This window comes from Mustela erminea, chromosome 6, assembly GCF_009829155.1.
Source record: "Mustela erminea isolate mMusErm1 chromosome 6, mMusErm1.Pri, whole genome shotgun sequence".
Lineage (NCBI taxonomy): Eukaryota > Metazoa > Chordata > Mammalia > Carnivora > Mustelidae > Mustela > Mustela erminea.
In genome coordinates, this window is record NC_045619.1 from 78,172,992 (window position 1) to 78,194,409 (window position 21,418).

The following is a 21,418-nucleotide window of genomic DNA, read 5'->3' on the forward strand; positions in this document are numbered from 1 at the left end:
TCTTTCTCTAAGATCAAAACTTAGTTGGCTTAACCACGGAAACCATATCGATGCGCCCTGCTTGCAGACACTTATTTTTTCATCTCTGGAACTGACGACTCTATCCTAAGACACAAGAGTTGTGCATGAGATAGATGTAGACAGGATTTCTAGGAACGCTCCAACCTAAAACTGTCCAAATAAAAAACTCTGGGCTCAAATACATCTCCCCACCTAACACAAAGATTCTACATGTTCTTTAATACCCAACACAAGGATTCTTGCAATTACTAGAAGACACCCAGACCCAACTCTATTAGTGAGGGTGTATTCTCATGGCAGACTCTTAGACTCTGAGAGTATATAAAATCACAGCTACCATTTAATGAGGCTCTACCTATACTTCATAAATGCTGTTTATCTCACATGCTCTCCATGACAGCCCCCTTGAGAAAACTGAAAGACGCATTACCAAAGCTAGTAGATGACCAAAGCAGAGCTGTCTGCTTTTAGATTCCCACAGATATTGTTTGTTCAAATTCTGATGTTGCAGATTTCACCAATATTTGTATGTCCGTTGACCATGAGCTTTAGGACTCCAATTCCCACATTTCACAAGGGAAGACATGGAGGCCCAGAGAGGTTAAGCAGCTTATCCAAGGTTATGCCTATAGCTAATGACAAATTCTGAACAAGGGCCCACATCTTCTACCCGCTCAGCCATCAGAAGATGGCCTTCCACATCTTTGACATGCATGGAGGCCACCTGGGGAATCTTGTTTCCACACAGGTTCTCCTTCGGTAGGCCTGGCAGGGGCCTGCAATTCTGCATTTCTACCAAACACCTGGGTGATAACGAGGCCCAGAACCAATGCTCCACACCACGCTGCCCTCATCACTGGAAGAAATAAGGCCTGAATATGTGCTTCAGAATCTCAGGGAGGGGAAATGATGATGGTGTGATACTGTTCACTGGCCACTAAGTGACCAGCTCATCTCAGTTTCTCCAGGACTTGCCCTGTTTTAGCACTGGAAGTTCCACATCCTGGGAAATCCCTCAGTGCCCGGCAAATGGGATGGCTGTTCCCTCTCTCAACTGGTTTATTTACCACACCTAACAAGGCATTACATGTGGGAGAAAATATGCCATAAGGGTTAAGACAGAAGGTAGGTGTGCCTGGGTGGCTCAGTGGATTAAGCTTCTGCCTTTGGCTCAGATCATGATCTCAGGGTCCTGGGATTGAGCCCCACATCGGGTTCCCAGCTCAGATGGGAAGCTTGCTTCTCCCTCACCTACCCCACCTACTTGTATCTCCTTTCTCTCACTCTCTCTCTCTCTACCAAATAAATAAGTAAAATCTTTTTAAAAATTAAGTGTACTATTCAGTGCTTTTAGTATAGTCACAAGGCTGTGTAACTATCAACACAATCTCATTCCAGAACATTTCCAACACCCCAAACAGAAAAGCTATACTCATTAGCAGTCACCACTCCCCCCATTCTCTCTTCCCTTAGATCCTGACAATCACCAATCTATTTCTTACCTCCTCTGTGAATTTGCCTATACTGAACATTTCATACAAATGGAATCCTACAGTATATGGCCTCTGTGTCTGGTTTTTTTCACTTAGCTTGCCTACAGGTTTCCTCTATGTCGTATCATGTATCAGAACACCCTTACTTTTATAATATTCCATTGAATGCTGAATAATATTGCTGCTGAATAATATTCCATTGAATGGATATAATATATCTATCATATGGCTACATCACATTTTGATTAACCCTTTATCAGTTGATGGACATTTGGGTTGTTGATGCTGTTTGACTAGTATAAATAGTGCTGCTATGAACATTCATGTACAAGTTTGTATGTGGATAAATGTTTCCAATTCTCTCCAGTATATACCTGGGAGTAGAACTGCTGGACCATATGGTAACTCTATCTTTAACCTTTAGAGGAGATGCCAGATTGTCTTGCAAAGCATTAACATCATTTGACATTCCCACCAGAAATGTACAAGTGTTCCAATCTCTCCACATCCGTGCCAACTCTTACTGTCCATCTTTTTTATTATAGCCATGCTAGTGAGTGGTAAGTGGTATTTCATTATTGTTCCGATTTGCATGAAATTCCTAACAAATTTTGCGTGAAAGGTCCCTAATTTTCATTTTACCTTGGGCTCAGCAAATTACATAGCTGGTCCTACATGGAGCAAAATTATGATAAAAGGAAGGAGCAGCAGCCATGAGCCACAGTCCTTCCTTGTTTTCCCCCAGAGACAAAAGACTAGAGTGTGAAGGAAAGAGAAGAAAGCCACCTGTTTCTGATGTACCTCTCAGACACCGGGACAAAGCTGGCCATTCATCCTTGGAGTGGACTTACTCCCCTAAGTTTCCTAACTTGCCCAGCCCTCTCAAGCCTTCCCATTTCATACCCCATCAGCTTGAATCCCTTCAAGTGAGAAAGAACCAAGCCTTTCATTATTCATTCAACAGCAGATGGTTATTTGCCTGCCAGGGACGGAGCTCGATGCTGGGGATACCACGATGAGAAGTTCTGAGTCCCGGGATTCTCAAAGCTGGTAAAAGGATTGAATTCAAAGGCCTGGTTGATTTGCCACATTCATTAAAATTCATCTGCATTAAATTAGTATTCCATGTATTAATTGATACGTATAATTGCTACAAAATCAGTTTCTGATGGAGAAGAAGGGAAAAAAGAGAAGGTGGGATTCCGTTAGTCAGGAGGAGACAATCTGTGAAGAGGTAACAGAAAATGGAATGTGGAGAAACAGAGAACTTTGAAGTATTTGACAAATTTGCCAAAGAGTGGTCCTGTTCGTCTCCAACTGAGCAACACTGAGAGCCACTCTGCTCAGAGGTGTTTTTGTCTTGCCAGGGCCTAGAGGCATAAACCTGCCTGGCTGGGTTTACGAAGGCGAGATTAGAGCATAATTTTTTTCAGTGCCGCCTCTTTCCCTGAAGACTGGTTAATTGAGGTATCACCTCTCAAGAATCATTGAGTAAAACTAATATATTACTTCACATGTTTCTGATTTCCACCAGGGCAATTATTTCACAACGTGAATTAAAGGAAGACCGTGCTCTTGAGCATGTCAAATAGAAGGCAGTTTATTGAGGTCCACGCTGGGAAGAGCTTGATTTCCCTAATTTACACACTGGAATTAGGCTTTATTTCATTTCTTTATCCTATTTCTAGAAATGAAATCATAAATTTCTCCTGACAGATCAGCACAGATTAGTTTTAAGTGCTCGTAATTCAGTTATCTTTGGTGTGTCTCTGACTAATGTTCAGCAGAAGTCCATGGCATAACTTTGTAATACCCAAAATTGTACACTTAACCTTTTTTAATGCCTTGGGATGGTTACTTCCTATCTGGAAAGATCATAAAATAACCTAGTAACAACTCTAGGGTTTCCTAGATTCCTTACAATTTGGGAAGGTGCAAATAGGGGTCCTTATATAGTTTTGTGTTTCTGAAGGTCCAGTGAACATTAAATAAATAACTGTACTAGCCAACAACAACAAAAAGTTTATACCAACACTCATGTTCATCAGACATTCTGATTCACAATCACATGTTGTTTCTTGATTAATAAAATATACATATATTAGTCATGACTGAATAAAATCATTTTTTAGACAAAATATTTTAAAAATTAGGTACATGACGGAGGTGTCAATTGCTTAAAAAAAAAAAAAAAAAGAAAGTCCCAGTATTGAAAAGTCTGGGGAAAACACAGAACAGACTATGAAGCATCAGAAAATTATTCCTTTAGCAGCTATTGCTTTTTTTTTTTTTTTAAGATTTTATTTATTTATTTAACAGAGAGAGATCACAGGTAGGCAGAGAGGCAGGCAGAGAGAGAGACAGAGAGGGAAGCGGGCTCCCCGCCGAGCAGAGAGCCCAATGCGGGACTCGATCCCAGGACCCTGAGATCATGACCTGAGCCGAAGGCAGCGACTTAACCCACTGAGCCACCCAGGCGCCCCACAACTATTGCTTTTGAATGCAAAGCAACTCAGGCATTTGTCTTCCTGTTTTCTCATCCCTTTCCAGAGGTCTTTCTTCCTCCCAGGCAGTCCCACTTATGACCGAGGAATGACCACACCGAAGGGACAAGGCCTCCAAGCAGGTTCTTTGTAGGCTGAACCGTCAAAATGACTTGCATTGTTGATATCTGCTTGGTAATATCAGCTGGGATTTCTCTTTTGGGTACTGAGAGCAACTGTTTCCTCTCCTTGCTGGAAAGGCACTGCCAGCAGAAAACCCACTGAAATCCACATGGGCACTCTTGCCCCCAGGAATATCTGAACAAGGATAGCTCTGATTGACTTAGTGCTTCTCTGCTGAGAAGTTCTAGAAAGGACCAGGGTAATGAAACTTCCTGAACATGGTCTTTAACAAATGACTTTCATCAAGTATTAGAGGTAAATTCTAGCTCAAGACCAGTCTTATGGAAAAGTAAGTTTAAATGTGTATATTAAAGTCAAGGGGGGCGGGGTGCCTGGGTGGCTCAGTCAGTTGAATGACCGACTCATGATTTTGGCTCAGATCATGATCTCAGCGTCATGATCTCAGGGTCATGAGACTGAGATCCGTGTAAGGCTCCACATTCAGCCCCTCCCCCTCTGCCCCTGCCCCTGCTTGTAGGCTTAAGCTCTCCCCCTCTGTCTTTCTCCCTGCCTCTCTCAAATAAATAAATAAAATCTTTTTTTTTTAAGTCAAAGAGATGAGCCGTTCCTTCTACATTGACGATAAAGGAGCAACAGTTTCTTAGACACTCCCACTGTCAAGAGGGATAGTAGTAATAGTAATAATGCATACAGCAAGTGTTTCATTTATACTCTTCTTCCACCGTCCACCCAAAAAAATGAAATGTTTCGTAGAACTCTCCACCAGCCATATTTGAAGGACATAAACTAACAAAAGCGAACTCTCATTATCGGCCTTGGCTACCTGTGTGGGAGACAGACAGCGGTTCTCCTTCATCCCAGGTGGCGGAGAGCCTCTAACCACATGTCGCTTCAGATACTGCAGGGCCAAACAAAATAGAAAAGTTTGAATGCCGTGTTTTTGTTTTGTTTTGTTTCCAGTTAGTGAATATAGCTATCATTAGACATAACCCCGTTATTATTTACATCCTGAATTTTTTTTAATTCTTTATTCTAGAGGGGAAAAAAAAAATCCACTCGAGTTTTCCAAATAAGCAGGTGACATTCCCAAACTTGTGTGTAGGAAGATAATTCTGGTGGCTGTGTGAAGGATGAACGAACCGATGGAGAGACCAGAAGTGCAGCAGCTGAGGTGTGTTTTGCAAAAGATGGCGCCAGGCCCAAGCAGAATAAAGGCAGAAAGGGGGAGGAAGGGATAGATACAAGAGACACAACAAAGAGTAAAAATCATTCGCAGATAGCTGCTGATTGAAGGTGAGGAAGATAGAGGCTTAGGAAATGAGCTAACTGATTAGAGGAGAGAGCCACATAGTGGTAAGCTGTAAAGTCAGAATACATGCTGCGCCGTTCCAGAGATGACCGTGAACCCTGCCCATGTGCCTCCGTGAATGGTGAACCCCCACTAGGACCTCCTCCAAAGTGTGAGCTGATACCTGCCTCAAAACCCAAGGAGAGAAGCGAGCCCATCGGTGTTCATCCACAGGAGGGCTCAGGCTTCTGGATCAGAGTTCAGACTGTAGCTTTACTACCTTTGACCTTGGATCACATACAAAAATTCTCAGAGTTCTCATTTCTTCCCCAGTAAAATGAGATATCACCTTCCTCACCTTCCACATTGAGCTATTTCAAGAATTAAAGAATGCAGGTAGAGCAACTGGCGTAGAGCAGGACTCAAGAAACGATGCCTATTATTGCTACTACTCTTGTTCTCTGTTTGTCTGCCTGATGCCCAGTGGGCCTGGAGCCTACCCTGCGCCCCAAAATGATGGCCTCTGTGCCCCTTCCTGGTTCTTGCCGTCCATGCTGCTCTCCCAAATTAGCCGCCCTCCATGATGTTAATTATTACCCAGTTGCTGCACCACTGTCACCAGACTCCACCCAACTTGACCTATGAAGTTACTACAGTGACCCAAGTTCGCTGTCACTTTGAATGAAGTCAGAATCCCAGGGCTCTGGGCACCATATTGTTCTACTGTTCAGGCAGGGATGAAAACCCATGACTGGGGATGGAGGCTGTTTTTTGCTCAGTCCTCCTTACCCTGGTCCTGCTGGGTCCTGGTACCCTCCCTTCCCTACTTGTAGTTGTTCTCAAAATATGGTCCCTAGACCAACATCAGCATCCTCTGGGAAGCTACTAGATCCTGGATATCAACCTTTTGTCTGTACTTTCATTTGCAAATATCTTCTCCCATTCCGTGGGTTGCCTCTTTGTTTTGTTGACTGTTTACTTTGCTGTGCAGAAGCTTTTGATCTTGATGAAGTCCCAAAAGTTCATCTTTGCTTTTGTTTCCTTTGCCTTTGGAAACATATCTTTAAAGAAGTTGCTGCGGCTGATATTGAAGAGGTACTGCCTATGTTCTTCTCTAGGATTCTGATGGATTCCTGTCTCACGTTGAGGTCTTTTATCCATTTTGAGTTTATCTTTGTGTACAACTAACACCAAGGAAGTAGAAACAATCATGAGAAGTTATTATCAACAGTTATATGAGACTAAGCTAAGCAACCTAGATGAAATAAATGCATTCCTGGAAAACTATAAACTCCCAAAATTGAACCAGAAAAAAATTGACAACCTGAATAGACCGATATCTAGTAACGAGATTGAAGCAGTGATCAAAAACCTCCCAAAAATCAAGAGCCTAGGACCTGATGGATTCCCTGGGGAATTCTACCAAACATTCAAAGAAGAAATAATACCTATTCTCCTGAAGCTGTTTCAAAAAATTGAAGCAGAAGGAAAACTTCCAGACTCTATGAAGCCAGCATTACCCTAATCCCCAAACCAGGAAAATACCCTACCAAAAAGGAGAATTTCAGACCAATATCACTGATGAATATGGATGCTAAGATTCTCAACAAGATCCTAGCAAACAGGATCCAAAAGCACATTAAAAAGATTATCCACCATGACCAGGTGGAATTCATTCCTGGGCTACAAGGATGGTTCAATGTTCACAAATCAATCAATGTGATAGCACAAATTAATAAGAGAAGAGAGAAGAACCACATGGTCCTCTCAATTGATGCAGAAAAAGCATTTGACAAAATCCAGCATCTGTTCCTGATTAAAACGCTTCAAAGTATAGGGATAGAGGGAACATTCTTGAACTTCATAAAATCTATCTATGAAAGACCCACAGCAAATAACATCCTCAATGGGAAAAAGCTTGCAGCCTTCCCGTTGAGATCAGGAACACAACAAGAATGCCCACTCTCACCACTCTTGTTCAACATAGTATTAGAAGTCCTAGCAACAGCAATCAGACAACAAAGAGAAATAAAAGGTATCCAAATTGGGAAGCTACTAGAAATGCAGATTCTCAAGCCCCACCCCAGACCTACTGACTCCAAAACTTGAGTGGGGCTTAGCATCTGTATTTTAACAAACCCTTTAGGTAACTCTATGCACACAACTTGAGATATATTTCAATATATATTGAATTAAATATATATTGAATCAAGTATAATTCAATATATTTCAATGAAAGTTCACACCATTAATAGCCTCTGCAATAGCCTCTGCAATAAAATGAAATCGCCTACCTGGGGTCCTGTCAAAGACGTTGCTAGCCCCCTCGGCAAACCATGGCTATGGAGAGAAACTGACCAGAGCTACACCCTTCCTCACCCAGGGCAACACTCTTAATAGCTGACACACTGGGGGTGCCCAGTCTGTGGCTCTCTAAGCCCACACCTCCTCTTTCCCCTCCACAGCCTGGCCACTCCATAGCAAGCAACAAAATTAATTCTGTGAAATTAATTACAAGGTCAAAATCTGAGCTTGAACTATAAAGGTATAGCATTTGATATTTACACCGCCAACTGCTTTCCACAGAACAGTATTTAACAAACAACACTCCCTACCATTTAATTTTTCAGGACGAATGATGTATTTGATGTTCACAGGACATGGACTCAAATATCAACCTTAGAGCTGATCATAGATTCTGCATTTATCTCACTGGGACCTCCTGAACTAGGCTATAAAACGCATGCCATGTTTACAAGTTTCAGAGCCTACTGCCAGCACCCAAGGGTTGAGGCATTTCTTGCCCTGACCCACACTGGAGGAGAAACGAAGCAGATCTTCAAGCTCTTTGGCCCCTCCTTGTAATGGTTCAGACATATTCTGTTATTAAAGCTTCCTCCTTAATTACTGACATACGTGCAATTCAAGTTACTTTCTTGCAATTATGTTATTCAGCAATAATTGGATTTCTAGTTTTAATTGGGCCCTAAATTAGCGATAGCTTTCATGAAAGCCATTACAGTGATTTCTAACTACAGTTCTTGCTGCCTTTTGAGTACATTATATTTCAAACAGAATGATTCACCAGTAGAAAAAGTCACAGCTGCAGTGAACTCTTGCATGGGTTTCTATTAATGATTACAAGTTGGGTGCTATACTGTTGTAACTAAACATTTGCTGCACATACTATCCATTGAGCACTGCTGTGTCACAACAGACGCTGTCTCCTGCCCAGGGCTGGAGTACACAGTTCTGTTTGTGAAGATCCAGCCATGTGACCAGATATTAAGCTCAGTTAAATGGGGAAGAGACTCCATTTGTTACCAGCTGTTACTGCAGAGAAAGACTTAAAGACAACACAAAATAAAACAAAACCAAATTATTCTTGAAAGCTACTGAAATCAAAATTTTGCTGAGCCTACAGAAAGCATAGTCCCTTGGGTGTCTTCCTTAGCTAAAGGAATCGTCTACTCAAATCAGCCCAGTAAATATGTGCAGAGTGTCGGCTGTGCACTAGTTATTGCAAAAGACACCAGGCTAGAGACAGATGGCACAGTGATGCAGTTATGAGTATGAACTTTAGGGGCGCCTGGGTGGCTCAGTTTGTTATGCGTCTGCCTTTGGCTCAGGTCATGATCTCAGGGTCCTGGGGTTGAGCCAGAATAGGGCTCCCTGCTCAGTGGGGAGTCTGCTCCTCCCTTTACTTCTGTTCCTCCCCCATCTCACTCCTGTTCATGCTCGCGCTCTCGCTCTCTCTAATAAAGAAATAAAATCTTTAAAAAAAAAAAAAAAAGAGTATCCTCTTTGGAGTCAGACCACCTGGATCAGAATGTGTGACCTCAGGCAAATTCCTTCATCTCTCTCAAGTTCTACTTCCTTAAATGACTTACCTCATGTAAAGAACTTTAAAAAGCATCTGCCACTTAGTCAACACTTATTAAATGCTAGTTCTATTATTTTAGTTCGAGGTGGCAAGGACATCATCTATATTGCCCATCACTGTATTCCCAGCGTCCAGAATCACAGTGGATAGACAGTAAGTGCTCAATCAGTGCTTTTCATCTAATGGGAAAACCCACGTCTCCTACACGGGAAGTGCCTAGCAGAGAAGGGAGTTAAAGAAGGAGTCATTGTATCTAGCTTGGGACATATGACTCAGGACATTGGTAGGAAACAGAGGAAGCATTCAAAAGGAATCACTAAGAGGCATTTCATGAAATAATGACTCATAAAGGTAGGGGATAAATGAAGAGAGACAAACAACATGGAGGAGCTCCACAGGGTTAACAACAGCAGACGTCACGACCACCCCTAGACCTGAAAGGGTGGAAGATGGGGGGCCCCTGATTAGAGCTGCAGCCTTCAATAAGGAGCACAGTGTCCGCCCCCTACAGTCATGCAGGAAGGGAGCCATGGGAATAAATAACCTGACTTCTCTCTCTTGCCCTCGGATCTTGTCCAGTTGGCCAAACCCGACTGGAAGCCAGAGGGCAAATGATATAATTCATACAAGCCAGCCTCCTAGGAACAGAGCAGAGTGGAGAAGAATGGGAAAGTAAACGGAGAACACTTAACATAGGGGAAAATGAGGAAAAGATTGAGTGGGGACGGAATGTAACATGAGCCTTTGGGTGAAGCTGGCTTATACAGAAGGTGAAGTGGAAAGGGTAAAGGCAGTCATCCAAGGTGGAAAGAATAGCATGAGTAGGTCAAGATAGGAAACAGCAAGACAGGTTTAGGAGACGTTATTAATCCAATCTGGCTGTAAAATTGGACACAAGTTTGCGAGTGAGGAGAGATAACATCGGAAAGATAAATTGGGGCATGTCACAGAATGTCTCAAATGACAGGAAGAAGGCTGGGGACTGGATTTTGGAGGCAGGAGGGGTCGCTGAAGTTGGGACTGCAGCAGATACGGATCAAAGCTGTGGTTTAAGAAGTCTGGTTTCATGGTGGTGCATCGGAAAGACTGGAAAGAGAATAGTGCCAGCGAGATGATGCAGCTGGTTTATATACGAGTCCAGGGGAGAGAAAAATAAAGAATAGACTGGGGGCGGGGAGCAATAGGAGGGCTTGCTAAGGAAGCACAGGGATTAGGTAGGAAGCGAGGGGCAGGACCAAGACCTCAGAAAGAGGCAAAGATCATTCCAAAATGTCTCACCTGGAAGGCTGGACGCCTAGAAGGAGGAAGGTGAGGATAGAGGAGATGCAAGAAGCTTTAGTTCCTGGGGCCAGAAGAGTCCTAAGAAGGAGGTCACTAAGTGTCTGTCCACTCAAGTCCTCCCCACAGACTGTGCACAGACAGCCTTGGATTCCAGCCAGATGGATTCTACTCCAGCTCATTTCTAGATGTGCTCATTCTTGTTACTCCTACTGCCCTCCTGGTTGACCTCATTTGGTTTCTTGGCTCTTTATTTCCTGACTCATTTCTAGGCTCCTGCTTTCATATCATCCTGCAGCTCAATCCTGATTGTAAGCCCAACTCTCATTAACCTCAGGCTTTGAGCTACTTGTGTTACTACTCGGCTCTGGACCCATGCACACTCACAGTCCAGAGCAAGTTCTGATGTCCAGCAGAACCTTCTGTGATTGACACGTTCTTTATCTACAGTGTCCAATGTGGTAACCACTAACACACAGGGCTATTGAGCACCTGAAATGTGGCTAGGGAGACTGAGGAAAGGAACTTTTAATATTATTTAACTTTAATTCTAATTTCAATAGCCTCAAGGTAGGAAGCTCATTTCCGTAGAGAGAATGGAAAAAGAATGAAGTTTTGTTGGATTTTTCCATTTTTAAACAGATTTTGCTGGAACTAGCCATAGAAGCTGTGGCAAGAATAAAGTTTGTCTTTAACATGTTTTCAGTTTGACTTCTACTTTCTTCCCCCAAACATATATATCATATCAGAAGCTACTTTCTGAGCCTCCCACAGATCTGATCTGCTTTGCCCTGCCTCTCCTCAGAACATCTACAGTGCGCTTCATAGTGCCCCCCAAACTGTCCCTGCACCAGGCCAGGATGAAGAATGGGGCAAATAAGACAATGAGAGGAGGGCAGGATCAAGCACGACCAGGGCCAATGGACCAAGTCTGCCTCCCTTCAGGAGAATGAAAATCTTAAGTCTCACTCTAAATCTTGCTCTAGGTTTTTTCCATAGCATTTCTCATGTCCAAAAATACTACATAATTTAATTATGTTATGTTGTTATTTAATGCTCCTCTCCCACAATGAATATACACACAACAAAGGCAGGAAAGTTAGTCATAGTGTTCACTGATAAACCAAATTACCTAGAACAGAGTTTGTGGAATGAATGAATTGGACCTGAGGAGGAAGACAGAGACTATGGCAAGGGGTTCCTGGAGGCATCAAGATCCTAGGAGTGCATTCAAATTGAAACAGGATCCCAGACAGCAGCTGGAGGGTACAAAAAGTAGGATTTGGTTTGGGATTCAAACAAAGTGTGAAGCCTGTGTACAGCTCTGAAAGAATGATAGCTCTATGACCAGTAGGTTAGGAACAACTGTGAAACCAAGACTGAGGCCAGCCAAAAAGAGTGCTTAGTCCATTGGTCATGTCTGCCATGAGTGTAGAAGGGGTGGTCCACATGCCCCGTATTTGTCAGTCTTGACTAGTGAAACTAAGAATTAAGGCTCCAGCCCAGATGCCTATGATTCAGGCCTAATGTCCAGTCCAGTGTAGGAAATTGAGGTCACTGAAAAAGCAAAAAGCACTTACCTAATCATTCAAATGTGTTAGATACAGCAGGGTGATATTAAGAAGAAAGTCCAGTTAGAAGGCCAGGAGGTGGGCGCCTGGGTGATTCAGTGGGTGAAAGCCTCTGCCTTCGGCTCAAGTCATGATCCCAGGGTTCTGGGATTGAGCCCCGCATCGGGCTCTCTGCTCGGCAGGGAGCCTGCTTCCTCCTCTCTCTCTGCCTGCCTCTCTGCCTACTTGTGATCTCTGTCTGCCAAATAAATAAATAAAATCTTTAATAAAAAAAAAAAAAGAAGAAGAAGAAGGCCAGGAGGTACCTGGAGTCCCCCACAGATACACAGAACGTATTCCAAGATAAGGGCTGCACAACACATCCATTGACTCAATCTACGTCTCGTTACTGTCCGTGTGCCAAGCATCATTCTAGGCACAGAAGACACAGCATGAATAAAACACAAAATTCCCTGCCCTCATGGAGCTTACCTCCTAGCAGGGGAGAAAGAGAATCAAATATGATAAAGAGCGGTAAAAATTAAACAAGATACGGGGCTAGGAAGTATATATGAAAGGAGAGTTGTTGAAATTTCAGATAGAGAAGGCAAGGAGGGCTTCAGTTACCTGAGAGGTTCAAGATCCATCTCTCATGGGCTGGAAAGCCTAAATGCTAGAGAATTCTGTTGGGTTTGCCCATGTCCTTGGCAGGACTGAGTTTGTCTCCGTAGGTACTAGACTTGGTACCTACAGAACTCTCCCTAGCAGAGAGCAAGATTTTGGCTCTTTTTGTTTTGAGCCTGGTCTTGACTGGTTCTTTGGCTATACCCAGCAGCAGGGCCTTCCCACTGCTGTCTTTCTTGGCACAGACAATGCCCCACATACCCTTAGCAATCTGGTGAAGACTCAGCTCCTTTTTAGAGTGTTTTTGAAGACATAAAGTAAAATACGTGGTATTACAAAGGGAGCAGAGTATACCAAAATAATAGTTATCAAACATTTTTGGGCGCCTGGGTGGCTCAGTGGGTTAAGCCGCTGCCTTCGGCTCAGGTCATGATCTCGGGGTCCTGGGATCGAGTCCCATATCGGGCTCTCTGCTCAGCAGGGAGCCTGCTTCCCTCTATCTCCCTCTCTGCCTGCCTCTCCGTCTGCTTGTGATCTCTCTCTGTCAAATAAATAAATAAAATCTTTAAAAAAAAATTTTTTAATAAATTTGTGATTTTACAATCTATATAATTCTTTATCAATGCATGGAACAATAAACTCTACCGATAAGTATAATAACTACCATAATTTTGAAATGGTAATATTCAAAAATAATATTTTGCTAAATCTGCAATAATGTGATAGGAAAAAAAATCTGTGATTTCTATTACTGACAAAGTCTCTTGGGGTTTGTCATCTGTATACGTCGCTGAAGAAAATGGTAAATTTCAGCTAGAGGTGAGTTAAAATAAGGATGTAGTCTTTTCCCCAACCAAGTTCACGGACACCTCAATGAAGCATCCCTTACCTGGTCCTTTCCTGCCTGTTCTCATCTCCCCAGCAGGCAGACATTCCTAAAAGCCAATCTTACACAGCGTCCACAGAGGAGTGCTGATTCAGAGAGCCATTACCTTTCACTTGGACGGAGAGGACAGCTGAGCCGATCAGACGTGTTGAGGCTTTTCTTTCCCCCAGTAAAACCTGCTTATATTGTCAAGAGTGAGATGGTCATGGATAGCTTATGGAGACCATCTCATTCATCTATAATCAGTCTTCATAAAATGTGCTCACTCAGCAAAGATGTACTGAGCATCTACTACCTGCCAGGCACTGTTGTAGATGCTGGGGATATATCAGTGAACAAAATAGACCATAAAAGAAAACCCTCCCTCATGAAGTGAGATGCTAGTAGAGGGTAGTTGTGTGGGTGGTTGGGAACAGCCACCCAGTGAGACCATAAACACAGAGAAATAATACAGATGATATCATAGGAAGGTAGGGGATAAGAACTATAAAAGACTATATAGAATACATTAAGGAGTACAGAGAGCAGAGGTCATGTGGTTTGGCGGCAGCAACCCAAGGATGCAGTCCCCGTCTTCTCTCTGCCTGTTGACTTTTCCTGGGCTTGGTTTCCTCATCGGTGACTGGAGCTCATTGGACTAGTCACTCTCCATTCGACCAGGTCAACAGAGAGCTGTGACAGGCACCACCCAAGGGCAGTGGAGTTTCCTCAGGGGCCTGGCAAAGATCTGAATCGCTTCCCCAACTTCAACTTTTGATCTGTGTTAGACAGTGGGGCTGCAAATCAGGTTTTGTTTGAAAACGTGTATCACTACCAACCAAAAAATAAATAAAAAAGAAAGTCTGAAAATCATGAGTGGTTGTAGGATTTTTTTTTCTTTCAAATAAGTGCAATAATTATTTGAAAGAAAAATCATGACAGTGTTGCCTACTGCTGCTTTGATTCTTCAGTTCCCACAGTCTGCCTTGATTTCACGATTTCTCTTGGCTTTATTTCATTACTTTCCACACAGAGGTATTTATAGTGACGATAATGAGTTTCAAAACAAACCTAATGAAATGTGCATTTTCATAGGATTGTGAGTTCCTAGAACAAACAAGCATTGATTTAGGGAACCAAATTACACAGCCACCGGGAAAGGAGGCTGCCCCAGGAAGGAAAGACACAGTCTGCGTCTCCTGGACCTTTCCGGACCTCCCCACCTGCTCCGCTAATGCACGAAACACTGATTGTATTAAGGGATCATCTGATTATTTCCATTTAAAACGGCCCCCCAACTTACACACCCACGTGCTCACCTAGAGGAATTGGCTAATAGGCAACAGATCGTCAGGACAGAGCCCTGCTCCGTCAGGTGTCAGACAGAGCATACCCACATAACGGATTATAGGGCTCTCCCCATAAATATTCCAGCACCAAGGAAGAGATTTACGATAGTGTATCTTCAGTTCAATTTTCAGAACGATTTACAGCTCACACACATCCAAAAACTTATTACCAACTGCATTATTTGAAAACAAAGCGATAACTTGCTGTCCTCAGAGAGGACCCACGGCGCCTTCCGCGGCAGGCTCATCTCTCTCCGCTATCTCTGCCACTCCTGTAACCAGACTATATATAACAAACCTCTTAAGTGAAATTACAGAGCACACATGCTACATGGTGGGTAGGAGCCTATTAAGTGAAGAGCCTTCAGGGGATCTCAGATTTGTCTTCCAGCTGGAAAACCTGACGGGACTTTTCGAGAGACAGAGAGGCCCAAAGGGGAGATGGTGCTGAGAAACAATGAACCCCTCACAGCACAGCCCTGCTGATCACAACCGGCTTTCAAAAATGTCACGCCAAGGCCTGGACACCGAATTTTGACCTTGGTGTGTTACATTCACCTGACTTCACGGCTTAGACTTCTGACCCCAGTCAGACCAGGGTGACCTTCGCAGAAGTGTGTCTGAGCCCTGGCTGCATATCAGAGCCCCCAGGGGGAATGTAAAAAAAAATATCTGGCCCAGCCCCCCACCATTAGTAACTCTATTAGTAACTGGGGTAGGGCCCAGACCTCAGGATTTTTTTTAAACACAGAACCCCATGATTCCAGAGTAGCACAGTCAAGACCCCCTGACTTCAAGTCCCTAAGCTTTATTTTCCTCAGCTGGACCTACACTTGGTAGGCATTTTGACAAGCTGTGTCAATTGTATAGACACGTCTGGCTCCTTGGCAGGTCTCACGCAGGCCTGGCACACATTAGTAACTCAGTAAATACACACTGAATTAACCAGTGAGTAAAGGCTAAGTTCTGGGCATGGTGATCATCAATAAATGACAGCCAATGCTGTTACATAATACTTTTTTAAAACCTTTTCTTTTATAGTTGTCACCCACAAAAATGTCTTTATCTGACTCTCACTTTCCCATTCTAAAGGCATTGTTTCCTTCCAGGAGCAACATTTTTGTCGCAATATCACATAACAGGGAGAACTATGAAATCCGATATAAGAAAAGTACCATCCTCTAGCATTGGCAGGTATCTTTCTACCCTAAAGTATTGTCCCATATCCTGTGTCAATGGTACATTGGAGAAGAACAGCTCTTTGTCTCCGTTTGCGCTTCTTCATCATTGAGAGTATGTTCTTCCCCAGGACTAACTTCATGCCATGGGGCAGGGGGAGACCTATGTTCCTAAATTAAACACTTGCAAAAGCTGAGTGTATACCTCTGTTTATAAAGATAAAAGTCACAAGCTGAAAATTTTTAAATTAGGATGTCCATTTTAATTTCAGTTCCAAGAGCATCAAGTCCTTTGCTGGTCAGGGAGGGAGCGGAAGCCCCGTCACACCTGCACGTGAAACGCCTTCCTTATAACACGTGCAGTACCGGCACCCTGGCCCGTTTCATTGGTTGGTGCCAACAGCCGCACAGTCCATTCACTGGGCAAGCAGCCCTGACCAGCACTGGTAATGAAGGCAGCTGAAAGAGTCAGGGCCGCGGAGCTGCGTTCCAAGGACAGCACGTGGATACATCTGCAGGCTCAGGTGCTCCAGAGAAGAATTCTGAAGAAGGAGCCTGTCACGTGGTCCACACTGTGGCCCATTTAACTAAGACTCATCTTAATTTTTCCTTCTGTTTTCTCCATCTGAATTCCTCTCCACACTGTGGCACTGTGATTCGCTCACCCTAAATCTTCCTTTTAAAACCAAGTACTTCATAGTCACGATTTAAAACTTTTGAGTTACGTTCAGACTTGGTCCCTCGGAAAGCCAACTTCAGACTGCTCTTTAAAATATGAAGAATTCTCGCCCCCTCAGCCAATCAGGTCGGCCCCTGCCACATCCTTTTGAGGTGCTTGTTCCCCCAGGATTGCCTGCGACGCTTGCCTCTTTGAAAAATATCTGTAATAAAAATTCAAATACATTCAAAAATGAACATAAATAAAACATAATTTCCTCCAAATGATTTATAAAATACTAAAACATTCACTTCCCTGTCTTTCTGCCTGTCAAGAGTGCCACAGCGTATATCCTTGGGGTGGCAAGCTGCTCTGCCTCCCCTGCCGAGTCTTCCACAGGCGCTGCCTTGACAACGGAGAACACCCAGAAGCCTGCCAGTTCTCATGGAATGTGGATCTCACTTTATCCGTCAAAGCAGCAGGGTGATTTTATCCACGGCAAGATGGGATCGCTCTTGATTTCCTCCTCTGAGGGCTCTAATTTTAGCGAAAGGGTTCAGAGGTGAAAATCTGTCAGGACAGCAGCACGTAGGGGACAGAGGAGTGACTCGCCTTCTCCCACAGGGATTTTGCTCCTGGCCGAGTCTCCGTGAAAGGCACTGTGGGGTGAAGTTCACTCCTCCCAACCCAGCTTCCCCCACTTTGGCTGCCAATCCCCAATCCCCTGTCTTGGTAACCACGGAGATCCCTAGAATGGGTAGAAAGCCTTGGTTGACCTGCGCAGAATCCCCTGAAAACACGGATGGCTAGGACTTACTCGAGTTCCTGATTCAGGAGGTGTGTGGTGGGGCCTGAGAATCTGTATTTCCTCCCCCCACCCCCAGCTTTCTTACGGTATAATTGACATACACCACTGTTAGCTGTGATGGTTTGATGTACATATATATTACGAAGGAGTTACCACAATAAGGTTAGTTAACACAAGCATTATCTCACATAGCTGCCCATTTGTGTGTGACAAGAACTTTTAAGATCTACTCTCTCAGCAACTTTCAAGTATACAATATAGTATTGTTAACTACAGTGACCATGCTGGACATTGCATCTTCAGAACTTATTAATCTTCTAACTGGAAGCTTATATTCTGACGACCTTCACCTATCTCTCCCAACCCCATCCCCCATACCTACCCCCTCGGCCCAGCAACCACCAATCTACTCTCTGTACCTATGAGTTCCATTTCTTTAGATTCCACATATAAGTGAGATCATATAGTATTTGTCTTGCTCTGTCTGACTTATTTCACTTAGCATAATGCCCTCAAGGCATTTTCTTTTTGAGACAGTGATTTCATTTCCTTTAGAGATATACACAGAAGTGGATTTGCTGGTCCTATGTTAGTTCTATTTTTAGTTTCTTTTTTTTAAGATTTTTTTTTTTTAATTTGACAGAGAGAGAGCACAAGTAGGCAGAGAGGCAGGCAGAGCTGAGGGGAGGAAGCAGGGTCCCTGCTGACCATAGAGCCCGATGCGGGTCTCGATCCCAAGACCCTAGGATCATGACCTGAGCTCAAGGAAGAGGCTTAACCCACTGAGCCACCTAGGCACCCTATTTTTAGTTTCTTGAGGAGCCTCCACACTGTTTTCTACAATGGCTGCACCAAATTACATTCCCCCCAACAGTGTACAGGGTACCCTTTGTTTATGTCCTAGAGAGCATTTGTTACCTCTTGTCGCTTTGATGATAGCCATTCTAATAGGTATGAGGGGACATCTCATTGTAGTTTTGATTCACATTTCCCTGATGATGAGAGATATTGAACATCTTTTCATCTACCTCTTGGCCATTTCTGTAACTTCTTTGGAAATGTCTATTCAGGTCCTTCATACATTTTTTAATCAAATTACTGGGTTTTTTGCTACTGAGTTGTAGGAGTTCCTTATATATATTTTGGATATTAATCTCTTAACAGATAAATGATTTGTAAATATTTTCTCCCATTCTGGGTTGCCTTTACATTTAGTTGATTGTTTCTTTTGCTGTGAAGAAGCTTTTTGGTTTGATTAGTCCCATTCTTTATTTTTGCTTTTGTTGCTGGTACTCCTGGTATGATAGCCAAAAAAATCATTTAAAAGACCAAAGTCAAGGAGCTTTGTCTCTAAGTTTTCTTCTAGGAGTTTTATGGTTTTAAATCTTACATTTAAATCTTTAACCCACTTTGAGTTATTTTTTTAAGTGGTATAAGATAGGGGCCCAGTTTTATTCCTTTGACTGTGGATATCCAGTTGTTCCAACATCACTTATTAAAGGAACTATCTTTTCCTTGGCTCCCTTGTCAAATATTAGTTGATAACAGATGTATGGGTTTATTTCCTGTTCCATCGATCTGTGTGTCTGTTTTTATGCCAGTACCACACTATTTGGATTACTATAGCTTAGGAATATAGTTTGATATCAAAAAGTATACTACCTCCAACGTTATTCAACTTTCTCAAGATTGCATTGGCTATTGGGGGGGTCTTTTGTGATTCCATATCAATTTTAATGTATTAGTTTTTATTTCTGTAAAACTATTATTAGAGTTTCGATAGGAGTTACACTGAATCTATAGATGGCTTTAGATATTATGGACATTATGACAGTATGAATTCTTCCAATCTATGAATGTGAACACATGAACACAGAAAGCATTTATTTGTGTCTCCTTTAGTAATTTTCATCAGTGCCTTATAGTTCTCAGGGTACAGATCTCTCACCTCCTTGATTAAATATATTCCTAAGTATTTTATTGTTTGCGTTGCTATTGTGAACAAGATTGTTTTCTTTTTCTTTCCTTTTTTTTTAAAGTAGGCTCCACACCAAAGGTGGGGCTTGAAATCACAACCTTGAGATCAAGAGTCCCATGCTCTACTGACTGAACCAACCAGGTGCTCCTCTTTATTTCTTTTTCAGAAAGTTTGTTGTTAGTTACAGAAACTCAACTTACTTTTGTATATTGATTTTATATTCTGCAACTTCACTGAATTTATTTATTAGTTCAAACAGGTTTTTGGTGGGGTCTTTAGGGTTTTCTATGTATAAAGATCGTGTCATCTGAAGAAACAATTTCGCTTTTCCTTTGTCATTTGGATGCCTTTTATTTCTTCTCTTGCCTGATTGCTCTGGCGAGGACTTCCAGTACTATGACGAATAGGAGTGGTGAGAGTAAGCCTCCCTGTCTTATTCCTAATCTTAGTGGAAAAACTTTCAGTATTTCACCACTGATTATGTTAGCTGCAAGCCTGTCATATATGGCCTTTATTATGTTGAGTTACAGCTCTTCTATACCAAATTGGTTAGAATCTGCATTTCTAACACATTCCCAGGTGATGCTGATGTAGTTGGACTAGAAACCATACTTGGGGGAAAAAACTTGGTTCTCAGGAACCAAGGCTTCCTTGATCAGATTCAAAGGGAATGGGGCCCCGCTTGGGATAATTCCAAATACCAGGCCTAATAATAACATCATATTCCATAGAAAGACTCCAGGGCTATGTGATTCCCAAGAGATTCTCTACACACACACACACACACACACACACACACACACAGGCACACACACACACACGTGTAGAAAGATGCAGGGTACACTGGAAATAATTCAAAGTAAATTAGACACATAGTCAATCCTGCCCCTTGAATAACTCACAGACTAGTGGAGAAGGAGATACAAAAATAAAGAACAATGTGAAAAGAGCTGCAGAGAAAGTGTGTACCAAATGCTGCTGGAGCCCAAAAGAGGAAGCAATTAGCTGTCTAGGGAGGTTAGGAAAGTTTTCAAAAAGGAGGTGGACCTGGGACTTGAATAGTGAATAGAAATAAAAAGGTCAAATAGGGAGTTTCAGACTCTCAAAGGAACAGGTATGAAAGACAGTGGAGGCAGCTGAAAGAGCCTGGTACTCAGAGAAAACTGAATTTCATGTGTATTTGATGGAATGTTTGCGAGGAGCATGTGCAGATCTCTTCATGTCAGTCTTAAGGAGCTGAACCTTGTAACAACCAAAAGATTTTCAGGTCAGATATGTTTGCATGAGACCAGTTCACCATTTTTCTGGGATTATTTGTGGGCTCCAGTTTGGTTCCCTAAAGCCCCTAAAACTTCCAGATCCATCCTGGAGTTTGAGGAAGGGTTGGGCACAGAAATCAGACTATATAAACTGACTGAAAAATCCAGATAGAGCACAGAGACCTGCTATCTGCAAGCTGCTCTCTGGAGGCTACTGCATTCAAGGGTAAGACCTGCTAGGACCCAAGAAGCTCACAGGACCAGATACTGGCAGGAATTTCTAGAGCTGGGCCAGAGCATCAGCCATCCACACCTGTCAGCCATGTGAGTAGGTGAGTGTTCTACTGGCAATAAGGAGGCTGTGGAGACTGCTTGATGTACAGTCACTGAACACAACACAGACATGAGTCAAGTATAAAGTAATGATAAGAGGTAAAGGACAGCTACTGAATGTGCATGAATTTTTTGTAAAAAAATTCAGATGAATAAAATCAGAATTTCTAAAAAATTATTTCAACCTAACTTACAGCTCTCAAACCTCCATTTGACCTGGAGCAGA